Raw genomic sequence first — 26,895 nt, 5'->3', positions numbered from 1 at the left:
CCTTTCTCTCTTCCTTCCTTTACTAACGTCCCCAATCTCACAAGCCATATGTGATAGTGAGTTTTGTTATCTTATAGCCCCATTTAGTTTATAGAATGGATTTATTTCTTATTGAGCTTCTACTATATACCATGCACCGTGTTAGTTACTGAAGTGTAGCTCTGCCAAAATCGACACTAAACAAAACAAGAGGGGGGCTGATATTCCAAACAATACATGGAGCACATTTGTTATGAACCTGACAGGGTTATGTCAAGCATTATGTGTTTCAAACAGTTATCCTCTTTTATAATATATCTGTAATTCTCAGTACGGTTTTTGTCATCCTTGAACACCTGTTTGCAAATTAAATGCTTTATTTTTCTCTTCCAAGTCCTCCATACATTTTTCATAATTGTATTGGTTTCCTATTGCTACTATAACAAATTGCCACAAACTTAGTGCCTTAAAACAACACAAGTGTATTATCTTACAGCTCTCGAGGTCAGAAGTCTGAAACGTATCTCATTGGGCTAAAACCAAGTGTCAGCAGGGCTGCATTCTCTTCTGGAAGTTTCAAGGGAAAATCTGTTTTCTTGCCTTTTCCAGTTTCTAAAGGCTGCTTGCACTCCTTGGCTCATGGCCTCCATGCATCCTCAGAGCCAGCAATGACCAATCAAGTGTTTCTCATGATGCCATCTGTTATGGACCGAATGTCTGTGTCACCCTAAAATTCATTTGTTGAAGCCCTAGCCTCCAATGTGACTGTATTTGGAGATGGAGCCTCCAAAGAAGTAATTAGGGTTAAATCAGGTCATAAGGGTAGGGCCTTGATCTGATAGGATTAGTCTCCTCATCAGAAAAGACACCAGAGAGCTTGCTTCCTCTCTTTCTCTCTCTACTCATGCTTGCCCCGAGGAAAGCCCATGTGAGCACACAGCAGGAAGGCAGCTGTGTGCAACCCAAGGGGAGAGCTCTCACCAGACATCAGTCCTGCTGGCACCTGGATCTTGGACTTCCAGCATCCAGAACTGTGAGAAACAAATTTCTGTTGTTGAAACTACCCAGTCTGTGGTATTCTGTTATGGCAGCCTGAGCTGACTAAGACACCATCTCAGTGGCTCCGGCTCTTCTGCCTCCCTCCTCCCCACGTAAGGATGCTTGTGATTATATTGGATCTACCCAGATAATCCAGGATAGTCTCCTTTCAAAAATTCAGCTGATTGGCAGTTTTAATTCTGTCTGCAACCTTAATTCCCCCATGTAACATAACATATTCACAGGTTGCAGGGAATGGGGCATGGGCATCTTGGGGGGGGTGGATTATTCTACTTATTGCCACAATATATGGTTACGTTCAGTCTCTCTGCTTTCAGGGGTTAAGTGTTATTTACTAAGTCTTTTTCCTTTCCTTGCTTTGTTTTGGGTGAGAGTGCCTCTTTTTTCCAGCAATTTGTGATTTAGAAGTCATCTACTTCCGTAGCCGGATAAACAGATGATAAAGGCCCATCCTGGTTTTTAGTTATCTATAACCTCTTAGGCATCTTTCTAATGACCCTCATCCTCATTTCTCCTCCTGGTATCCTCCTGTGTCAGACGGTTCTGGTTTTCCTCCTGGCTTGTCTGCTGTGCCTTTGTGGTCTCCTCTTGCCATTGAGAACCTTTGTTCTCTTCAGAATATTCTTTTTTCTATTCCATTTCAATATGGGCAGATAAACTATATTTAAAGTTTTTTTTTTCCAAATTATTGTGTTTTCTTTTAAGAATAAATCACAAAATTGTTTAAGGTTAAACAATTTGTTTGTCATATCTACCTTTTTTTCTGTTAATTTAGGTGTGTGAGCTTCCATTTTATGTTAACTATCTTACTTACTCCACCCAGAAACATTTCTTTTTAAACTAAATTCCACACTTCATGCAATTTTTTTTGGTTTTACCTACTGTTTGTCTTCTGTCCCAGGATCCACATTACATTTACTCATCATGTCCCTTTAGACTCCTCAGGATGGTGACAGTTTCTCAGACTTGCCTTGTTTTTGATGACCTTGACAATGTGATGAGTACTGGTGAGGTATTTTGTAGAGCGTCCTCCAGTTTGGGTTTGCTTGATGTTTCCTCATCATGAGACTGGGGTTATGGTTTTTTGAGAGGGAGACTATGGAGGTTAAGTGCCATTCTCTTCACAGTGTATCAAGGGTGCATGCTATCAACTTGACATCGCTGTGGGTATTAACTTCAATGAGCTGGCTGAGGTGGTGTCTGTCAGGTTTCTCCATAATAAAGTTACTTTCTTTTCCACTTCCCATACTGTACTCTATGGAAGGAATCACTATGCACAGCCCACACTTAAAGATGGGCAGTTGTGCTCCATCTCTGAGGGCAGAGTACTACATAAATTATTTGAAATTCTTCTGTGCAGAAGATTCTTCTATTCTCCCCCATTTATTTGTTTATTCAATCATTTATGTTTATCAGTATTGACTCATGAACATTTATTTTATACTTCAGGTTATAACCCAATACTGTATTATTGATTTTGTCACTCCAGTTTTTCCATCTTTGGCCATGGGAGCTTTTTAAGTTGGCTCCTGTGTCTCTTTGACATACCACTGTTGGCTTTTTGAGCATTTCCTTATTTTCTTGCATGACAAGATATTCAAAGTTCATCTCGTATGCTTCCTATTCCTCATTAGAATCAGTCATTTCTTCAAGAAACTCTGGTTCTTTTCGTTGAAGAATGAAATTAGAAACCAACATCTGGGTGCTAGGCATGCTGATTGCTACTGCTTCTAAACCCTCTCAGCCAGTGGACAGAGCTTGGACATATATGGGTACATACTAACCTAGGTACACACGTATATCTATAATTATTTCCTCTTTATCCATCAGCATCTATAGTAAACTGAGCATGAGTTCATATTGGTGTCTCAAAGTCTAATCACCACATGGATCATTCTGGCTTCCTCTTCTTGCTTATCTGTAACCTTCCAATCCAACAATGAGTTCCCACCATCTGCTGTCAATGTACAGCCGTTTCAGAATTGTTAACCTGTACCTCATGGAAAACAACTTTATCAACTAGAATACAGTACTTAGGTACAGTTCCTTTTATCTTTAGTCATTTTCAAAGTTACTTTGATCAGCACCATTTTTCCCCACCCCCTTCAGGGAGGTTATATCATACATTCATGATACGGTTATATTCTCTTGTCATCGTCTACATTCCATACTAGGATCTCTTGACCTCCTAATTTTTTTTTTAATCATTCAGTAAGGTTTACTCTTTGTGCTATAAAGTTCTACAAGTTTTTACAAATGAATAGTGTCATGTGTCTACTGCCTTGATATTATACAGAATAATTTCACAGCCCAAAAATATCTCCTGTATTTGGCCTATTTAGCTCTTCCCTCTTCCCAAACCACTGGCAACCACCAATTGCCTTTTCCTTTTATTGTCATATAAATTGAGTCATACCGGATGTAGCCTTTTTAGACTAGCTTCTTTCACTTAGCAATGAGCATTTAAGATTCTTCCATGTTGTGTGGATTAATAATTCATACTTTTTTAAAATCACTGAGTAATATTCCATTGTATGGATGTACCACAGTTTGTTTATCTATTGCATTTGAAGGACATCTTGGCTACATCCAGTTTTTGGTGATTATGAATAAAGCTGCTATAAACATTCACATGTATGTTTTGATGTATGTGAGTTTTCAAATCATCATAGTAAATCCATCAATTGCTGAGTCATATGATAGGACTATTTTTAATTTTGTAATAAAGTAAACTGTATTCTAAAGTGGTTGTACCACTTTGGAAATGCAAAATGAGAATACCATTTTGCATTCCCACCAGGAATGAATGAGAGTTTCTGTTGCTCCACATCCTTGCCAGCAATTGGTATTGCCAGTTTTTTGGATTTTAGCCATTCTAATAGGTGTGTAGTAGTATCTCATTGTTGCCCTCCCAGCAGCATCCAAAAGATGTGCTAAGGAGCTATAAATGGTTAAAAGAAGAGAAATAAAGAAAAAATGGATGGTGGTGGTTGTTGGTGGTGTATATTCTTTTAATGTGGATGGTTCACTTTGGGATAATCAAACTTTCTAGATTGTATTATCTGTCTGACTTATTTTCCAGGCCTGGACTCAATGAGGGAGTTACATTTAGGAAAGTGAGGCCTCCTTTAAATAATGCTAAGTTGGAGGTTTACTATGTTAAATGTATATGCATATATCTTCCTCTTTCTTTATTTATCTAGCTACACATCCAACTCTACTTATTTGGTTGGGCAAAGAAAGGCATAAAGATCTAAGTGGTTAGCTGTGGTGGATTAAAGATGGCTACACATGTTTTGCTACTCCTCTCATTGAGAAGTAGAGCCTAATTTCATTCCCTTTGCGTTTGGTCTGGTTTTAGTGGCTTACTTGACCAGTAAATGCAGTGAAAGTGACATTCTGGGACTTGTGAGGCTAAGTCAGAAGAAGCCGTGCACCTTCTGACGGGTACTCTTAGGACATTTTCTCTAGGAACTCTAGGCTGCCAAGTGAGATACTTGACTACTCTGAGTCCACCATATTGCAGAGGCCACATGAAGGTGCTGCAGTCAACTGTCTGAGTCCGGCTGAGCCCACTCTTATAGTCATTCCCATCAAGATTCCAGAAATGTAATTGAAGCTGGCTTGGACTCTCTGAAGCAGCCCAGCACCAGCTGATCACCATCTAGTGACTTTGGTCAATGCCTCATGGCACAGAAGAATTGCTCAGATAGGCCTGTCTTTAATTCTTGGCCCATAAAATTATAATAGATGATAAAATAGTTGTTATCGTAAGCCGTGAAATTTTGGAGTAGTTAACCATGTAGCAAGAGATGACCAGAATAGTACCTAATGGCTTTCTGTGTCCGAAAGTGAATCATGCATAACGTGTTAAGGCTCATTCCATGAGATTTTAAAGCAGTCACAGTGCCAATGCATGCATTATTTTATTATGCAAAATAAAGGACTTCATTCTCAGGCACTGCCAGTGCCTTTAATCTTCACATCCACAGATACTTATACAATATGAAATATATCTTCTTTATTAAATTTTCAGATCTTTCTCTGATAGGAGCTGGAGTAATATAACAAATATTGATTATAAAGACAGAAGCTCTGATCTCATCTGTGACATAAAATTAGTGTATACTTTCCACTATTAAAATGAAAGTTTGATGAAAAGTTATAATCTTCCCTTCAAAAACGAATTGCCCTGTATTCTCTTTCATTTATATTAAAAACATACACAGAGCTTTTCTTTTTCTCTGTGGAAATGTATTCATTAGCAAGTCATGCTATGATGTGAAATTTGGAAAATTTTTCACAATGAAAAACCATGTGGACAAAAATTCATTTTAAAATAAAGAAGCTCAAAAGCACGAAATGGGTGTCAGTTGGTGCAACATAGGTGTCCCTTTATGCCCCATGGTTACCCCATGACACAATATAATGAACAAAACAATTACACTTCAAATAGCTCTAAATTCTCCTCCAGGAAAAGATGAAAATACTTTCTCATTAAAAAGTTAAAAAAATTAGAGTAGATACTGTGAAAGTCATCTACTAAAATACTCTACTATAAAAGGAAGGAAAAGTAATAGGATGCAGTCAATTTTTAATGAAAAGACAATAGAACTAAACTTAATTAATTATGATAACTTGAATTGTGGATGACCTGCAGTTTATCTTTCTCTTCTGGGAAACAAAAAGATTTGCTTAGAAAATTTGATAGTGTAAATAAGACGGTAGCAGAAATGCTTAACCAACTTAAGGTTAAAGGAAACTGTTTTCAGGATCAGGTGCTGATTCACAGAAAAATAGCATATTTTGATTACTTCTTAGGCTAAATTCCCTCAAAGCAGATCCAAGATGGACACTTGATTGGTTAATATAGTTTGATTTATTATATATGGTGGGAAAAATAAAATTTCATTTTTAGAAATTTCTCACTCATACAGATATTTCCATTTGTCAGACTTTCTGAAGTAGTTGGTATCTCTAGAAAGCTAGATATTGGGCTGATTGTCTGATGTAAGAACCTGAAGAATAGGTATATACATACAGCAAAGGAATGTCTCTGGATTCTTATGCATAGGATATGAGAAAGTTATGCAAAGTCATGCATTGGTTCATGAGAAAGTGATCCTGTGCATAATTCAATCAAGGATTGCTTGAGCTTCCAATAAGGTTATTTGATGTTAGAGACCACTTCAGGTGAATTGGAACAGTTTTAGTAACAGAATCAGCCCTTAGTCCTTAGCCAAAATGTGAAATGGACAAAGTGTGTTTTTAGCCCAATTAGCTTTCCCAGTGGTTCTCTCCTACTCCCCTGCCAAGGGTATCTACTACATCTGTGACTCCCAGGTCACCCATTTCTCCTCAAAAATTTATAATTCTCAGTATCAGATTTTGTCAGCTAATGAAAAAATCATGCCTAAGTGTAAGTGTACTCAATGTTTTTCAACCTTTAGCTGTAACTGCATCATCAAGAAGGGCAGACTATTTTAATATCTGTATTTTTAAGCTGGATTCACCCAAGTTTGAATCTCAATAAATCCATTTACCTAGAGCAGTGTTTCTCAATATTCATATACGTATAAATCACCTGCAAATCTTATTGAAATGCAGATTCTTATTCAGCCATCTGGGGTTGGGCCTGAGATTCTGCTTTTCCAATAAGTTCCTAAGTGATGCTGTAGCTGCTATTATACGGACCATGGTTTAAGTAACAACAACTCAGAGCATTTTACCTGCCTCTGTTTCCTCACCAATCAATTGAAAATAATGCCAACCTCATAAAGTTGTTGCGGGTATTATATGGGTTGCCTTATGCAAAGTGCCTGGTGCAGTTCCTGGCCAGGAATCATGCAATATGGTGGTAGTGGTGGTAGTAGTATGATGATAATAAGAGTTTTAACAATGTATTTGAGACTTTCAGGCTGAAGCCCTTGGAAATAATTTTTAGGTATAGAAACTTGCTTGGAACCAAAACTGCCTTCAGAGGCAGTCCACCAAACCACCTGCACCTCCTGCTTTCCCTGTTGGGCAGAGCAACACCTGGATACTTCCTCAGTTGTCTTCTGAAGAGCGCAGAGGTTCTGAGAGTCCATGTCTTAGGCTTTGTGGTTCACTCACTGCAAGATACTAGTTATGAGTTAACATTTTCTCTCACAGCCTGACTTAGATGTTTTTTTGCGGAGATGGGGAGGAAGATTAGCCCTGAGCTAACATCTGCTACCAATCCTCCTCTTTTTGCTGAGGAAGATTGGCCCTGAGCTAACGTCTGTGCCCATCTTCCTCTACTTTATAAGTAGGACACCTGCCACAGTATGGCTTGATAAGCAGTGCGTAAGTCCACGCCAAGGATCTGAACCAGCGAACTCTGGGCCACTGAAGTGGAGCGTGGGAACTTAACCACTATGCCACCGGGCCGGCCCCATGACTTAGATGTTTTAAGTAGAGAATTCAGAAGGGGGAGACATAGGAGAGGGTTTTGTTTTCTTTTCTTTTGTTTGTTAGTATCTACAGGTAGGATGACTGCACGTTTCAGGAAAGGGAGGATTCAGGTGCAACATTACAGTGCCTCTTAGGATTAATAAAACTGTACGTGGGAGATAGAAGTACAGTATGATATTCATCTCTCCTTTTCTCTAGAGGTCTCTAAGAACTTAAAATAGGACTGTCTCTTTCCCCTTGGTAAGGGGTAGTGACTGAGGAAGGGTATGAACCACTTCTTTAATGTCTTCGGTTGCTTACATTACCCTGTAGTTCCAGAAAACTCTGCATATAAGTGCAGAAAACTGGAGTTTCAGTACCTCAGTGCTGAACAAGCAGGGCAGAGAAACAAAATAAGAAAACTGATATTACCAATACTTGGCTGTGTCACTGGAGTCTTACTGTCCACATTTTATTGGCTGTTTTTTCAGGAAAACACTTTTTTCTCTTAGGTCTTTCTTTTCAAGATGCTGTTTCTAAAAGGTCAGTTATTTGTCGTATCACTAGTACTGCATATTAAAATGCAGAATGCATCACATTATAATAAGCTAAAAAATACTCCAGCAATTTACTCAGTACATATTTTTAATGATATTCTGTTTAAGATTAGTATGTTTAAGGGCACCAGTAGTTTTAACTCTTGAGCATCTATCAAAATTTTCACTTCTGTGGCAATGGTTATCTTTCATAATCCATTTGAAATAGCCTTCACGGTTCCTTTAACTTTAAGAGGATGTGGCTTCCTCCTTGGATTTTTTTAAGGGAAGCACTACAAGTCTTTGATTTTCTGCAGTACTGCTTGAAAGATGAAGATGTCAAGATGGATGACAGCTAATGAACTGAATGCTCAATAGTTCATCACCTTGGTTTTTCCTGAAACCATTTCTTGTCCTTGCTTGGTAAATTGAAATCACTTGACTTTGTTGCAATACCTGACAGGAGTTAAATCCCCAAAATATCCAGACAGGAGTAAATTCTTTCAGCATCACAAATCTTCTGCTGTCCGGGGATGTTAGGCCAGAGGGTTAAGGTACAGACGAGATGAGACTGTGGCCATGTTCTGTCTGGCACTTGTTGGCTCCCTCAGTCTGATAACGAGGGCTCTAGGACCATAGGTCTTCTCACCTTGCCATTTGAAGAGGGAATGAGGTGAGAATTGTGCATAGATCAGCATAAATGAATCTCCACTCTTGGAAAAATAGCTCAGACAGTAAGTCTACTCATGATAGGCCAGTCATGTCATTTTGGTGTATAAAGTATATTTCCAGTTTTCATGTTCATTCAAACAGTTGTTCATGTCAAGGCATATTTGAATTTTAAAGTGTCATGTACCCTATATTGTTTTCTAAACTACTGAAATGTTCTATACAAATAGAACAGTTAAATAATACCAATCGATTTCTTTTTATGTGACATCTTGGCGTAAGCTGTATTAAAAGAAATAGTCTTAATCAAGATTTTTATATACTTAATGTGATATCAACTTTATCTGTAAATTCCAAGAACCATTGTTTGTTATTGATAGTCTATAATATTCCTTAAATACCAAGCTTTATTAATACTAAATGTGAGGCCTTTCTGAATATGTCTATACAGTATTATAGCAACTAAATGAAGATTATAATGGCTAATTAAACAGCTCTTTGGTTTATAATCTTGATGTCACAAAGATAATACTACCTTAAATTTAAATGGGACTTTCCAACTTCCAAAATATTTTTGTAAATATAAGCCAAATAAAATATATAGAGATTGTGGGGTTATTGCCTTTATATATAGTTAAGAAAACTGAAGCTCAGAGAAGTTAGATGACTTGTCTAAAATAACATAATTAATAAGTGTTAGAATGAGATTTCATTAATTTAACATCATTTATTGTGTGTTTATTATATATTAGTCATCATATATAAACTCTCAGAAACTTTATGATCTAGGAAGACAGGAATTAAATAAATACCTCAAATGTGTAATCACACATGTTGATAAATATTTCAAAGGAGAAGTAATGCATACTCTGAAAGAGAATGGGTGCCTGATTAAGAACATGGGTTAGGCAAGGACTAAATTTAACTTATATATGGTCTGGGTTACGTGATCGAGGAGGAGACAATGGGTGTTGAGGCTGGGGAGGGGGCTGCACATGTTAGAGATTGGAGAGAGAGGCAATGGATAGCTCATGCAGAGTGTTGTGGGCCATGCCACAGAATTGTAATTTCATTGCAAATTACACAGGAAGTAGGGGGATGCCATGATCAAACTTGAACCAGATCTTTTGCTTCCAAGTTTATTGGCTGTGACCATCATATACCATCATTCTTCTGGTGGTACCCCCTATGGAATTCTTGTTTTCTCATCTTTCTTTATATGTGTAATGTTTAAATACACTACTTTTAAAATATACGGTCAGTATATGGGAGTTTGATGTCTTGTTGTCATAACTGATGGCTCCTCCATTTTTTAAAAACTTTTACGAGGACATAATTCTGGCCATGAAATTAGTAGAAGGGTCTAGGAAGCCTGCGTTTCATTCTCTGTGAACTTCAGTAATGTGGAATTCAGCTTAGATGTGAACATAATTTCTTCAGTATTTTAAACCAGTGGTTGCATAACGCTTTGAATCAAAATGGAATGAGCTGACCAAAGAAGGGATTTTTTTAAAGTTATGAGGTGATGCGCTTGACTGATTGTCAACTTTTCCTCATGCCTCCACTCTCATTCATCAATCTTGGCAGCCTGTATCTAGATGTTGAACAAATATTCTGGTCTTGAAGATGGCCTAATCCTTTTAGAGGGGAGTTTATATGTGTGTTTTAAAGCAGAGAAGCATATACACTTTGAAGTTGTCTGCTTTAAAACAATTACACTTCTGTCCTTTGAATTAATTTCCAAAAGTTTTAAGGAGACGTTTAGGACATGTAGATGGGATCATTCACATAATTTTTGTTTTCCTGAGGGAGTCTCTTTCTGCACGAAATGGCGTTTTGAGACCAGTACTAACAAATCACCTGGGACTAAATCCATAATAAATTGAAATCTTTGGAAAATTTCACATTTTCAAAGAAATTAAATGGGTTTTTAAAAGATATAAGTAGCCAAGTTAATTTCAACAATAGTTAATCATTTCTCATTACAAGCATTTTTATGCTTATCAAACTGCTCTACAACATGCTGGTGATAGTTCCCAGGTCCTTGGAACTTGGCTAATAGATTTTTATAATATTTCCCAATTCTTCTCTTTACCCTGGAACATTTTGTCAGAATCATTGATGGGGCAATTTAAGTTGGTATCAAGGAGTTCCTTCCTTTTAAAGAGGAGTAGGCTGTAGGAATTATACTTCATTTTTTGCTTGCTTTTTCTTTTACTAAATCATAGCTTGAGTAAATCCAATATACAAATAGTTTAATAATAGGCAGCACTATGAAGGCATTCATTTTTCTTTTAGGAGAAACATCAATAGTTTCATATATTCATGTTTGAAGGACAACTTGAAATTTTGTAGGGAAATATGTTACACACTAAAAGTAATTTTAATTTTCTCAGTCTTATAATTCTGTTTCTTTTGGTGCTTCAGTCTTATACTTACGAACAATAATGGTTTTAAAAATCATGATTAAATAGATGTTGCAAAATACTTTGAAGCTATTGTGCTTATGATTTCAGTGTTTTAAAAATTAAGCCCCAGCAGTTAATTCTGTTAAAGCCTTGTCCATGCAGAGTTTATATCTGACCATACTACTTATCTTTAGGACAATTGAATTATCAGTTCTCATCGTGACTTTTTTCTGAATGTTATTTTTTGTTTGTTTGAACCATTTATGACTATAGATTTCCCTTCATGTTTAGCAGAGAAGATAAAATGAAGCAATACATTTAAAAATATTGTATGTATTTAAATATATCCTCAAAATTTTTTTGTTGGTTTTTTTTCTCTCTTAAAAGACTTTTCCTTGGTGTCGTATTGTCAGGGAGATGTCTTCTTGCTTAGGGTGAGCTCTCTTTGGCCCGACTGACTCCATTGGCCTACATACAGTGATAGCGATATTCCCCCAGTTGGTAGTCAGTTCCCTTCTACTGCCCCTCTTGAAATCCATCTTAAGAATGCATCTTTAGATTGGATATGAGGAAACTATCCAGGTTTTTCCTTTTTTATTTCCCTTCTGTTCAAAAATAGTTTTCCAAAGGTCGTGGAAATGGCAGTGGGGATGGGAACTGGACCGTAAGTACTTGTGCGTTACTCAGGTCGAGCACCATTCTGCTGAGATTTATGTAGATGTGCCTCTGTTGGAACTTCCTGGTTCTGGCTTTGACCATCCATAGGACAGCCTGATCTCTGCACACTTCCTGTCACTCCTCTAGGTATAACAGAGGGACTTGTGAGCAATCCCTTCTGCCCAAAGCTAATCTAGGGCAGATTTCTCACAATGTGGCCAGTGGTGACCAGTATTATGGACTGACTGTGTGTGTCCCCCTGCCAAGTTCTATGTTGTGGCCATAACCCCAATGTGATGGTATTAGGAGGTGGGATATTTGGGAGGTAATTAGGTTTGGATGAGGTTATGAGGTTACAGCCCCCATAATTGGATTAGTTTCCTTAGAAGAAGACTAGACACCAGAGCTTCCTCTCTCCTCTGTGTGAGGATTCAGTAAGAAGGCAGCTGTCTGCAAGCCAGGAAGAGGGTCCTCATAAGAACTGACCAAGCTGGCACCCTGATCTTAGAGTTCCAGCCTCCAGACCTGTGAGAAATAAATGTCATTTGTTTTAAGTCACCCAGTCTGTGGTATTTTGTTAGAGCAGCCCAAGCTGATTAAGATATCCAGTGTCCTAGGGGAAATTCCCTATATCTGGACACAGAGGTAGCTTTATCCTTTAGGATGAGAATGAAGACTGGGAGTACAAAGAATAATTATTCAGAGATTAGTTCTTGCATATAGTCCCCTTTGCTTTTCTACTGTGGTGACTATTTTCTATTATCAGGTGTCTCTCTACCTCTCCTTTATTACCTCTCAAATTGCTCTTTCCACCAGCTGCATTTGGTGCACAAAAGTTTTCAAAGCACATCTCAGATGTTGGATTTAAACTCCTAAATGTCCTGATTCCTAATTTGCCCTTGGGTAGCCAAGAGACTGATTGTGTAAGACTCCTTATGTTTCTGCAGAGTTAACTGAATTTGCTTTACCATTAAATTTGAGAATATCATGTGACCTCCCAGTATACATTAAAATTAACAACATCCCTTTAGTCTTCAACATAAAATCATGTCCTTTTTTTTAAGATCCTGCAAAATTTATGAACTGTTATTGAATTTTCTGAAATTAAAACAGCATGTTAACAAATGGCAGTAAATATGATTTATGGTGTGATACAGTCATTTGACATATGCTGTAGCTTTTAATTCTTGGTTATTACCATTAGCCAGGGAATCACCGCAAAATGCTTGAGAAAAGGAACTAATAGAAGCATGTTTTATATAAAGTGAAATTACCAAAAGTGCATGTTTCTTCCTGAGTTTTTTTGGGGAAGGATGGTTGCATGGTTTATAAATTTCAGTCTGCAGCCACTTTCACATCCCTTCTTATAAGGAAGGTTTCATATTGAATAGCTTCTTAATTAATATCATGGCTATATCTCATTACATAACACATAAATCTCAAAAGTGAAAAATGTAGGCAGACAAATTATTTAATTACAACTAAAGAAAAAATAAGTTGCAGCTTAAACTCAGCTTTATAATGTTCGATTGTATATATATGTTTCTTTTTGCTTTAACTGAATGGAGATTGAGTTTCGATAGTGAATATACAAATAGGTTTAAGAATGGCCTAAATAAATTCAAGGAAAAAGAATTCATTACAAATTATTAAGATAAATGGAAGATGTTTGGATGCCTATTCCTAGCTCTGTGAGATTGATATGATGCGACAATCACCCCTTCCAATGTATACCACTGTCATGACAGAGCATAGACCTAAGTTGTCCAGGGATCTAATCCACTTGCTATGGTATATTTTTAGAAGACAACAGGGTGTGTGTACCAGCTCCTGACAAAAGAGAGGCAATGATCAAGATTCTAGTTGTGACTCTGCCCCAAGCTTGAGGTTCGCTGGGTTTTTGGCAAAGCGTAGATACACGACAAATGCTTAAACATGGATTTGTGCAGTTATGCAAGTCTGCACTTACTTATTGAGATGGCTTTCTCACCCGCAAAGAGAGAGAGAATATCTATTCTACTAAGTTTCCAGAGATATAAACTCTTAAAATGAAATAGAACATAAGTTCAACTATTCAGATATATAACACGCAAGGGATTATTTTATCTATGGCCATTTCATTCATGTGTAAGAATTTCAGTGTTTTGATTTTTTTTTTTTTTGTGAGGACGATTGGCCCTGAGCTATCATCTTTTGCCAGTCTTCCTGTTTTTGCTTGAGGAAGATTGTCGCTGAGCTAACATCTAAGCCAGTCTTCCTCTATTTTATGTGGGATGCTGCCACAGCATGGATTGAGGAGCAGTGCTAGGTCCGTGCCTGGGGTCTGAGCCCGTGAATCTCTCACTGCCGAAGCGGAGTGTGCCAACTTAACTATTACGCCACCAGGCCGGCCCCATTGATTTTTAAAATCAATGTTTAGGTTTTCATTTTATAAATTGTCATTTAAAGGTACAAATTCGGAGTTTGTTCTTGTCATGGTTCTCTTATTTTACCAGGTCCTGTAACAGTAGTTAAGTACACTTCCGAAAGGATAGCTTTGTCACAATCTTCTGAGGCTGTTTTTAGCTAGAACTCTGGACTTCAATTGAGAAATCTGATAATCTGCCAGTTATTAGCTGTGTGACCCTGGACAAGTTAATCAATGTCTCTTAATCTTAGGTTTCCTATTGACTAGAAAATAATAATGCCTTATTAATTTTTGTACATTTTAAATAAAGTTATGTTTGGGTAATTACTTTCTAAACTCTGATGTAGCAACAGACGTGAAGGCTTGCCCAAGTGGTCTTCCCAAGTTCTACTGTTTTAAACTACTCTCTGAGGGAGAAGCGCTCTTGGAGAGAGTTCTGTAGTGTAGAGCTTTTTATTTCTCTTTGTTCCTAATGCTCATTCAGCTGACTTTGCTGTCTTTAATTTCGCTACATACAGTTTAGGGAGGCAGGATCCATATAATGGGACTGCTAAGAGTTCATGAAGACTGAAATATTTCAAAATATTTCTTAGTCACTAACCAAGAAGGTAAAGGAAATAGTAAAACATTTTATATTCCTATTTTTGCTAAAAAATATACTCCTACTGATATCTCAAGCTATATATCATGAAGAATCTTATACGTTTGGGACAAGTGCCATTAGCAGTCATTATTGGGACACGACCCTTACCTTCGAGTCTGTCAGAGGCTGAGCCACAATCTGTGGCCAGATATACCCCTTTAATGGGATGTATTGGCATGCCAATGACTATAACCTTTTGTGTGTCGTATCCTTTCCTCCCACTCACAAGGCACCCTTCTCTCAATCAGCAATAAGGGGGAGATGAGAGAGAGACCTGCCATCATTAGACAGTGACGACTTTCTGGGAAGGGGATCAACGAACTTTTAGGGTAGAGTATGTTTTATTGATTGATTTGTTATTTGCTGTTGACTTTGAATTCTTTATTTCCTCATATGCACTTGTGATGTATACGTAAATATATAGTTTGTTTTCACTTGTAACACGGTGCTAAGACAATGATTGAGACAAACTCTACAACATCCCCATGCTGTTAATTCACCCAGACCGTCTGCCATTGGAGAACATGAAGCGGTGAGCACTGGATGCCTCAACCTGGGAAATAATGACAATAACAGTGACAATATTTTAATATGAACATTTCTTCAGTCTTGTGTAAAAACAAAATATTTTTAGAAGTCCTATTTTTTATTTGTAACATGCAGTCTGAAGAAAAAGGTGTTATTTTTATGCAAATATAGATTTAAGACAGGTTCCTTTGTGTATCCCCCACTCCATCCCCCCCGACACACACATACACACAGAATATAAATATATCCTGTGTGTAGAAATCCTGGAGATCTACCAATAACTAGTGATAATAAATCTGGCAAGTCTTGAATAATCTCCACCCTACCATAAGGAGTCATGACAGTGACCCCTTGGTTTAGTCATTATCACACTTCCTTAGGTGAAAGGGGGGGACAGCGTGACATAGAAAACACCATCGAAGAGTTTCTCTGAATTGACTCCTTAACAGGTGGCAGAATAAGCCCAGAAATGCCAGGAAACGTGCTGGAGAGGCTGTGGGGCTAAACAAGCAAGTCTCCTAATTCCTCAGCCATTATTATAAGACAGTTTGGAGAACTATGGGTTGGATACAAAGATCAGAAGATTAGTAACTAGTTGAATGACTAATTAGATTGCTAACTAATGGATTACTACAACCAATACGTAAGTCTCCAGTTGTGTGTGGCAGAGCTCTATTCTGTTTTTTCACTGTATTTGGATCCCATGTTTTAGATAAAGATAAAGAAGACACGCTCATCAAATTTATAGAAGGGAAGGATGACAAACTCAGGGCCTGGGATGTGGTTGCTTGTTCAACTCTTGTATTCTTTCGGTTAAGGTTTAAGCTGCTATACCAGAGACTCCAAAATAAATGTAATTGTCTCTTAAGGAAATGAAGTGTAAGTTGCAAGTGTAACTTCCATTCACATTCTGTTGACAAGAACATGGCAGCAGCTTGCAGGGAAATGCAGTCTCTCTGCCTCTAAACTATCCAAGACAGTAGCAATGGCTGTGTGAGGGTATTGAACCCTTGATATGTGGCTGGTCTGAATTGAGATGTGCTCTGAGTGTAACATACACATTAGTTTCAAAAACTTAGAATGAAAAAAGAATACATGCTATCTTGTTAATATGTATATATTAATTGCATGTTGAATTGTTAATATTTTGGATATATTGGGCTAAATAAGATATGTTATTAAAATGCATTTCACTTCTTTCTTTTTACTTCATTTAATGTGGCCACTAAAAAATCTAAAATCACATATGTGGCCTCCATTATATTTCTGTTGGATAGTGTTGCATCTAGCTGATGGGCAGGAACCCAGATTAAATTGCAATACTATGGAAGCAGAGAAGAGTGGATTGAGGTGACAACCAGAAGTCTGTCCCACTACTATACCTCCAGTCTCTCACAAAATGTTGAGCATTTAATGCTTGCTCAGTGTATCTCGATTTAACAAATGATTGAATTACTGTGTTCGGATCCCAGAATATATCAGACTTGAGAGATAGGCCAAATACAACGGAGTGACATAGTGTGTCCTGAATTTTATCTGTACAACTACAAGACTGGGGAAATAGATACAGCCATGTATTTGTTAAAAACACAGGGACTTTTATTTTATAGTCAGCTCAATATGTCGATGATGTGATCTGGCCACCATAAAATCCAACGCCATCTTAGACTGCATTAATAAAAATTTACTTCAAAGAACAGATGACATTCTTGACCTGTTTTCTACTTTGTTGAATTTACGTCTTTAGTGGTTTAGTAGGTTTTGGGGATCCTCTTGAAAAATAAATTTTATTTCACGAGGCTAAACTTTAGGGCTATGGTAGGATTGGTTGGGGGACATGTTCGAGGGGCATATGTTTATGATTCCTATAGGATATCCTATGGAGATGTTTGGAATACAGTGTATTTATGGGTATGAAAACTAGGAGAGAGAAATGTGTTGAAGGTATAGTTGTGGGAATTGTCTGTATGTGGGTGGCAGCACCAACACCAGAGATGTAGATCATAGATGCCTTCTTCCAGGGGGAGTGTGGAGTTAGAGATATGCACTCTGACATTTAGAGGTGGGGATCACAAAAGAGGACTGAGAAAAGCACTCAGAGAGGTTGGTGATAAATCAGGCAAGTGTGGTGTCATTGCAGCTGTGCCCCTGTGTTGAGAAGGAGAGAGTACTCAGCAGTCTTGAGGCTACCATGTGGTCCAGGAGTAAAGGACCAAGAAGTTTCTTTTAAATTGAACAACTAGAGAGTTCTTGGTGTCCTTGGGAAGAGCAGTTTCAACAGACTGATGGGAACTGAAGCCAGTGAACAGTGGATTGAGAAGCAAGAGAGAAGATGAAGTGGGATCAGTGAGCGGAGATAATTCTTACAAAAAGTTTTGCTCTGACATATTGATATCATGAATCTCTTGATAAGATGTCCTGAGAAGGACACAATATCATTTTTGTGATATTCTTGCTAAAAATGCAAGAACTTTTTCAAATTGCAACCATGAGAAAATATCAGACAAACCTAAATTGAAGGACGGTCTATAAAATAACTGATTAGTTCTCTTCAACAGTGTAAAGGTCATGACTGGGGAAGACAGAGAGATTGCAGGAGACTCAGGAGAAATAACTATTTTCGATGTGGGCTTCTGGACTGGATCCTGGAACAGGAAAATGACATGCGTGGAAAAACTGCTGAAACTTGTATAAGGTCTGTTGTATAATAGCGTTGCACCTAGTGATTTCCCAGTTTGATCACCGTCCCATGGTTATGCAATGTGTTAACATTAGGGGAAGCTGGGTGAGGGGTATATGGGACTCTACTTTTGCAACTTTTCTGTAAGTCTAAAATCAGTTCAGAAAAAATGTTTTAAAAGTTTTGCTCTGAAGGGAAGGTGAGGGATGAGGAATGGCTGGACAGAATATGAGGCTGAGGAGAATTCAAAATGAGCAATAGTAGTGAAAATGATCAATAATATTTTCTAAGAGCTTACCATACACTGCGCACCATGCTAAGTGCTTTGTGGAAATTTTTTCATTCAGTGTTCCTAACTATACAACTGAGGAAGTGTTGCTGTTTTTGTTGTTGTCGTTCCACTTTTACAAATACGGAAGAGGAGACATGAAGAATATAAACATGTTTACACAGCAACAAGTGGCAGAGCTGGGATTTGCGGCTGATTTCATAGCCACTGTATTATATATCCTCTTCAGAATTGGAGGGAATTAGGTGTGTTTAAATGCTTGAGGGATCGATACTGTTAGATGGGGAGAAATAAAAAGACAAGAAAAAGAGGGAATAGAAAATAGAGGGTAAAATCCAGAATATGGGTGGAATATAGACTTGGACTCGAGGAGGGTCACTGTCCGTGGTAATATTCGGGGAAACATAAGGAATAAGCAGAAAGGTAGTAAATGTGTAGCTTATACTGGCTGGAGATTGAGAAAGTTCTTCTTGGGTGGTCTTTAATTTCTTTGTGAAGTAGAAGCTGAGACCATCAGCTGGTAGTTAGGTGGGAGGGGTCGGGATTGGAAATTGAGATAGTGGAAAGCTTTTAAGAAGCCAGTCTGGAGAAAAGGGAGGAGAGCTAGTCAAGGGCACATGCAGGATGGCCGGGGGGGTTAAAGGAGCTGGTGAGATCACACATCCATGGTTCCACCATCACTGCAGTGGTATGGCTTTCTATGGTATGTTCTGTAGTCCATGCTGTGGACTGTTGAATTGATCCAAGACTGAGTTTTTGCCAGGTGGGTGCCACAAAAATAATTGATCAAGGAAGAGAAAGATGTTAAGAAAGAGCAGAACGGATAGACTCGAATCTGATTAATAGGAATGACGTGAAGATGGGATGGAGCTGTTAGGGAGAAGTTAGAGCAGTCAGTCTGTTGTTTCAATATGAATTTCTCCAATAACTAGTGACTGGTGAATGCTTTTCATATATATTTATTGGCCATTTTTATTTCCCCTTTTTGTATATTGTCTATAACTGTCTAATTTTTTTCCACTAGGGAATGGTTTTTACCAATGTGTAAGAGCAATTCCTATTTTAAGAACATGATGTATTTATTCAACCAATAGGTATATTCCACATATTTTCTTTCAGTTTTGTGGTTTGTATTTTTATTTTCCTTCTATAGGATTTTATTTGGACCTATAGATTTGTGCTATGCAAAATAGCAGCCATTAGCTATAAGTGACTATTAAATTTAAATGTAATTTGAATTGTATTTAAATTGATTAAAATTAAATTAAAAGTTCTGTAGTTTCTGCAGTTTCACTATCTAAATGTTTAGTGTCCTGTAGCTATGTGTGGCTAGTGGCTACTGTATTGGACAGTGTAGCTCTGGAATATTTCCATCATTGCTAGAAGTTATATTGGACAGCACTACTGTAATTTTTTCTTTTTAAATTGGAAAAGCCAATGCTGCTTTCCTGATTGACATCTGCCTTTGGAGTCACACTTAGAAATGTCTTTTCCATATCCCAACATAAAAGTTAATTTTTATTTTTTCCCAATATTCCTATAGTTTTGTTAAAAAGCTGTTTACATTGTTAATGTCTGGAATATATATTGTTGTATGAGATAAGGTCTAACTCATATTCTCTTCAAATTTTTGACCACAGATCCTAATAAAGTTAAATGAAGTTGAAATGACCCCTTTATCATTTAATGAATACTTAAATATTCATAGTTTATTTATTAGCTATTATTTTACATCGATTTGTCAGAATCAATTTCACTTCAATGAATATTTATCAAGGAGATTAGTATGATGAACACTATGACATGATTGGTTCCCCTCAAAATTCACAGTTTAACAGGGAGGTAGTAGACCAATAAATATTTATAGTACTATGTGAGTTAATTCATAGGAATATGAAAAAATCCAGTGTAGTTTAAAAGATTATTAAGGTGGGCTATGTGTTTGGGAAGTTGCGAGGAGATTAGGGTTATGCGATGTGATGTTTGTGTGTGTGTGAATTGAAAGGAAGAGGGTGAGAAAGAGGAGGAGAAGTGAAGGGAGAGAAAAGGACAAAGTGTTGTGAAACTACATTGTGAAATATTTTGTGTGTGACACTCTAGCTTGTTAGCCACTCTAAGATTTGTTCCTAGGAGAAGAGATCTCCTGGTTGTTCACTTAGGATCCATTACTGGATGGGGGACAGGGAGCAGGGAGCCACTTCAGATAGCTACTCCAGTTATAATTCAAGTGAAAGCTGAGGAGGGCCTGAGCTAAGGCATTAGCAGTAGGCTAGATTAGAGAGACTTTTAGAAGGTGGAAGTGACAGGAGTTGATAATAATTGCATGTGGAGGGAATCACAGATTGAATGATATTCTAAGATATACCTGTAGACTAGAGTAAAGTGTGCCTCAGGTTCTGCCAAAAATGAACCAGTTTCCTGACATGGGGAAGCTGAATATTAGGCAATATGCCATTCACCTTATTACTGTGGTTTCTTTGCCAGAGTTCTCAATAACTAGATGTGATTTCCTTCAATTTGAATATAGTTGGAATTTAGCTTACAAGAGTGAGTACCTTAATGCGGGAGAAAAGTTTACTTACCTTGGCTCATCACAGTGCCAAGATGATTTCTGATAGGAGTTGTGAAAATTTACAGCTTTTAAAATTTTAAATGAATGACTCAGAGCATCTTCTCTCTTACAGAATTTATTTGAGGCAGGCAGAATAAGCCAAGAAGAGTAGAATTGTTATGGTTGAAAGATTTGACATTTGATATTTTCCATTGGCACTAAGGGTCTAAAAGTTAGTTTAATGACAACAAGCAAGAAGAAATTATCTTGCATCTTTCAATTACATCTTCTGGTTTTCCTTCCTGGAAAATATTTAACAGAACAGTTAATGTTATTCACTTAAAGAAGATAAACAAGCCCCAAGTGAATACCACAGAAAATTAAATTTAGATTTAACGGGTTTTAGGACATGCTTACATTAAGGATCTCAAGTTATGTCTCCAAAGATTTTTAGAAAGAAAATATCTCATCTAGAAGCCAATATTATGTTTGACAGCTGAAAATAAGACATTTCTGTTAACGTCACATTTGACTAATATATTTTCTAACAAGAAGTTGAAAATCTCATAGTTTTCTTAGAAGACAGATTCTTCTCTCTTTATCATCCTTCTTTCTTCTAGTTGGAAGAAAATCTCTGAAGAATTTTTCTAATTTCATTTCATTATTGTTGCTATTTCCCAGACAGAGTTAGAGACTACAATTCAGTGAATTACCTCTGATTCTAAGTGTTTGTTTCCATAAGTCTTGCAAAGATTTTGGGAAAAAAAAGCATGTCAAGAGGAACTGAAAGAAAAAGAACATCTAATGAAATAACTATATAGAATGAATCTAAGATATTTTCTCTTTATCCTTTCAAAAGAGCACTTTACTTACCTTGGTGAAATTAAATCTTTTTCATTGAGGTGAGTTATTGACTCATAAAAACAGGAATGCTCAAACGACCTCCCTTTCATCCACTTCCCTCAAATGTTTGCTTCTGAAAATCAATTGCTCAAAACTGATGATGGCAAAAGTGGTCAGGATGTGTTTAGAGGACGATAAATGATAGGGAATGACTTTTCGTAAATATGCAACCTACAGGATATTTTCTCAATTTACGGGTAACTGTACATCGATAATCTTCAGTGGATAACTGAGACTTACAAATGGATCAGCCAAGCAAAACTCATCATCTCTTAGGTAAATTATTTCTGAGGGAACTGGTAAATATTTTGAAAATGTTTAAATGAATATTTATGGCATTAAGTGAATCCTCATACATATTCTTCAATGGTATCATTTTGCTGTAATTCCTTTTACTGTATTAAAATGAACTAAATAGTAAATATTTATATTTACTCTGGGCTGTTTGGATATTAAAATACCAAGAAATTGTAAAGAAAACTCACCTAAGTTAGTGAAGATAGGTATTAAAAGAGACAAAATTCAGTTCTATTCCAAATCTTCCCTCTTGACAGAAATATACAAGTTATTCAATTACTAACCATTTATTTTATGAACACCATTTTAAAGAAAAGTAAAAATGAAAAAAAGGAGCTATAAATGTGTGAAAACAATTGAAGTGTGTATAAATCAATGTTGAACTTCTCACCATATTAGGTTCAACGTACAAGTGACTAGTATTGGATAATATTAAGGAAGTCTTAGGAGTGGTAACGGTATTGTGGTTGTATTTTATAAAAGAGTCCTTTTTTTTAAAGATACATAATGGAATATTAAAAATGAAATGATGTAATGTTTAGGATTTGCTTCAAATAAAATAAAGTGGGAGGGAGAATTGGGGGACTATGGATGAAAAAGATTGTTCATGAGTTGATAAGTGATGAAACTGGGTGATGAATAATGGACTTTCACCATACTATCTGTCTACGTCTGTAAATGCTTGAAATTGTTTGTATACACATACATATATAAACAAAAAATATATATATATTTATAAAAAAAATTGTATATATAAAATCCTCCATAGATGGAGTTTCTTAACATCACTGTGAGGTAGCAAATAGCAAGACATGATTACAATCCAGATTGTAGAACATAACAAGTACAAGAAGCCATCATCTCCATCATCATAGTAACTGCCTGTTGGCCACCTATGTGCCAGACAATGTTTAATGAGGTTTAATCATCATATCACATCTTAGACAATATTATTATGTTCATTTCCCAGATGAGAAAATGGAAACTTAGAGATATTAACTAACTTTTCCAAGAACACACATATCCTGAATGGCAGAAGTAATGATTACTAAGCTGTATTGCCTTTTCTACATTATAAGTGCACTTGCTAAAGTTTAGTTTGCTGGGTTGCCTGTGGACAGTGCACACATGTATGAAAATAAATGAAGACCACCCAAATGAGAACAAACAGAGGCTATTTATTCAGAGCTTGTTATAGATCCAGCCACCACCACTTGCATTTGTCATAGATTCAGAGACAGGCAGGAGAATGGGAAAACTTTATACTGGAAAAAAAAAAGTGAAGGCTCTAGGTATTGTCTGATTGGACTTTGTTGGCTTGGGGAAGCTTGAGGTAGACTAAGTAGAAGTGGGATATCTTATGTGATTGGTTCTGGGAGCATATTTGGCATTTTCTGGTTGGCTCTAAGTTGGAAATGAGAACAAAAAGTAGAGGAGCTGGCTGAAACTTGCTACAGAGTTTGTGGTTTGGTTCCTCAGCTGGTTTCTGCCAAGACTGTAGGTCAGAGTTCTCTGGTCCTATATGGTCTAGCCATTGTCCATTTGAATATTCAGTCTCTCAGTCCTCCCTTTGGGTCATTCTCTGACTTGTGGGAAGTTGGTCAATTCATGGAAAGCTAGAGATCCAGATCTTCACCAATTGAGTAACTGTTTGGTCGTCTCTATAGTCATTATATTCCAAGATCTTTTTGTTGTTGTATCATCGTGGTTATTATCTGATGAGAGACTGGCTACACAGACAGTTTAAGACTCTAGATAGAATGCAGCAGACCAGCATCATGATCATTCTGACAAAAACAAGAACAGTTAATAATCCTTGTAAGATGCTTTGCAACCAGAAATGCCCAACTTAGCCCACAAGACCAAATTCCGTAGGTCATGAGGATCACATAGCTTGTCCTATGGATCTAGGATCTAGATAGATTTTCTTTAAAGCAAGGTATTGGCTGTTCTACCTTGCCTGCTTCATTGATCCATGTACCACAAGAAGTATTAGCAATGGCACAGAGGCCACCATGATTAGCAAATGAAAAATCTAGAGCAATAAGATTGTCCATTACTACTTCTTCCAATGAGTTGAAACTGATATGTATTCCATCTAGGGCAAAGATGATATTGTTAATAACTTCTGCTAGAGTTGGTGTTAAGTTTCTTACAGTCTTTTCTATTTATATGATTCCTACTGTTGAGAGCACTGCTCTGATTGTTCATATAAACAATGAGTCAGTAATTCTCCTAGGTAGAGTGCCTGAATAATCAAGGGTGGCCTCATTTTGGAGCTTGTGTTTGAATTTAAATTTCCAGCCTTGGTGACTTATAGAATTAGGGTCTCTGCATATGGAAAAATCTTGGAATTTTATTCTTAAAGTATAAGATGTTAGTCTGAGGCAAACAGAACCAGGCATCCTGGTCACAGAGGAAGTAGTAACCAGTAGGGGCACATGGAGAGCCATGAAAAAAAGAATTTTTCATGAGGTGGCGTTGGAATCAAGGCCTTACATTAGCTGGGTTACATATTTGAATCTCTATTATTCTCTTCCAGGTGGCAAGTAATTGGCCCATAATCCAGTGAAGATTATAGAATTCAAATCTAGGGTCTGATCAATAGATGAAATTAATTGATTCTTTTTCTGGGATAGGGGGATAATAACAAAGTCATGGGTTTATTTGTTTAAAGTCACTTGTCCATGGAGATGCAAGTGGAAATGCCATCGTCTATAATTCCTTATGGTCTCATTTGACGAGACCAGGATTGCTCAGAGGTTTTTATCAGGGGATCTGGTTGTGGATTACCTAAACAGTAACCTATAAGATTGAGGGCAGAGGTTACTATTTGGGAGGTTCTAAGAATGGCATTAGAACATATATATTCTGATTTAACAATTATAACAGAGAAAAAAAAAAGAGAAAAAGAGCCATTATGAGTGGATGACAAACAGGGGTCTATAGAAAGTGAGAAGAGTGGTTATAGGCAAGAAGATGAAACAAACAAAACAAGAATTAGACAAGAATCTTGATCTGATGTCTTAGGCCGAAGCTATCTACTATCTGAAGTCATATCTTTTTTTTCTGAAGGTTTTGGGTGAGTTTCCTGAAGACTGACTCCTTCTATAAGATCTCCTAGAATTTTTAGTTTGAAATCCCTTATTGGAATACCCTTCCGATTGTGTGGAATACTGAATTGCTTCTTTAATTGTAAAACACGACCCCAAGGATTGACTCCCTGGAGTTTCACAGCTGTGTTTTTTGTTAAGTGTATCTGATATAGTCTCTTCCAATGAGGACCAGGAGCAGTTTTTTTCTGATATCTATTCCAATAGTCAGAATCCTGGCTGTATATCATTAAACTGCTGTTTAGGAAGATATTGTAGGAAGGCAGCCTTAACTTGTTAGTAGTAGATTGGGTATACTACATGAGTCCCTTGCAATAATTTATCATATTGTTGTGCAGAAGATATAGAGTCTAACATCAGAGGTCCCTATATGAATGGGTCTTCAAGTTACCAGTTCGTAAGTGGATAACTGATAAATCCCTGAGGGAGTGGACCATATAGCCATCAACACTAGTGGAAATCACTTTGACTTCCCAAAGGAGGCTCGTGGATTTCCGAAAATTTTGTTAATTTTAATCTAAAGATGCCATTGGTTCTTTTAACGATTCTAGAAGATTGTGGTGACAAGGGCAGTGCAGTTTTTGTGTAAGGGGGTAATGGTTTACAAATTTCTTTTATAATGGTTCCCATAAAGCCTTGGTCACTTGATAAAGAAGTTGGTATGCCCCAGGTTAGAAACACATAATCAATTTAGGGACCGTGAAGGCTGTAGCTTTCCAGCAAGGAAATGTTTCAACCAATGCTAAAAATAGCCATACATTAAAATATATTCAAATCCATGGAGGATGGAAGCTGAATAAAACCCATCCGAGGGTTTAAGGGTCCTTGAGGCTATGGTTCTTGGCCATGTCCTACCTTTATAGTTTTTCTTACATTATGTTGTTAGTAGGTGATGCATGACCTGAAAATATCCTTGACTGTCTGCATAAATATTCCCCAACAATGTTGATTTAAGATAATACCCAATTTGTGTTGTGATGAGTAGTTTCATAGAGAAATTTAGCTAGTATCCATACGAAATTATGTGCCTCCAAGCATCTTTATTGGGAGTGCCAGAGATGATCTGAGTGAAAGGTACAACCAGATTTTTTTCCCATTCTTCCTTTTCAGGGACTTAACAGTGATGCTTTGTAATGGCGTCTTTGAATCCCTCAGGGGATTTGTCCTTTGAAGGTTTAATTAGGATCATAACCTTGGTGAAGGTTGCCTGTTTGGTAGAATGACCTGTTATAGCATTTCCTTTAGCTTCCATTTCTCTCTTTTTGCATTGGCCTTAACCTTTATAATAGTCTCCTCTCTAGGAAGCATGTAAAAGCTCCTTAACTTGTCTACTTTTGATGGAAATTCCAGCAGAGATGAGAAACCCCTTTGGTCTAAAGCATTCAAAAGTCATGTATTATTCCAAAAGCATACTTGCTGTCTGCATATATGTTTATTCTCTGGTCTTTGGTTGATGACAAACTCTAGTAAGCAGAGTAAGTTCTGCCACCTGAGCTAATTTTGTGTCAATTAGATGAATATATTCTTAAGGGGAACTTAAATTAGTGATTGCATATCCTGCTTGATAACCTTCTGTTTTCATTTTTAGATATAATCCATCAACAAATAATATTAGATCAGTGTTCTCAATACGAGTCTCTACTAAGTCTGAGTGAGGTGCAGAAGCTTCCCCAACTTAGGTTAGATAATCATAAAGTTTCCCTTCTTGGCAGGGGCAGGAGAATGGCCGGATTTAGAATATTGCAGTGGTGAATAAAAATGT

General features: G+C 37.1%; 1 protein-coding gene across 6 annotated transcripts in view; it reads left to right on the top strand.

Annotated features, from left to right (window-relative positions):
• The window catches only part of GRM8 (glutamate metabotropic receptor 8), a 710,606-nt gene that overhangs the window by 369,821 nt on the left and 313,890 nt on the right, over positions 1 to 26,895 (top strand). The window lies entirely within an intron of this gene.

This window comes from Equus caballus, chromosome 4 (assembly GCF_041296265.1).
Source record: "Equus caballus isolate H_3958 breed thoroughbred chromosome 4, TB-T2T, whole genome shotgun sequence".
NCBI lineage: Eukaryota > Metazoa > Chordata > Mammalia > Perissodactyla > Equidae > Equus > Equus caballus.
The sequence above is the reverse complement of the archived record's forward strand: the minus strand, read 5'-3'. Positions and strand labels throughout refer to the sequence as shown.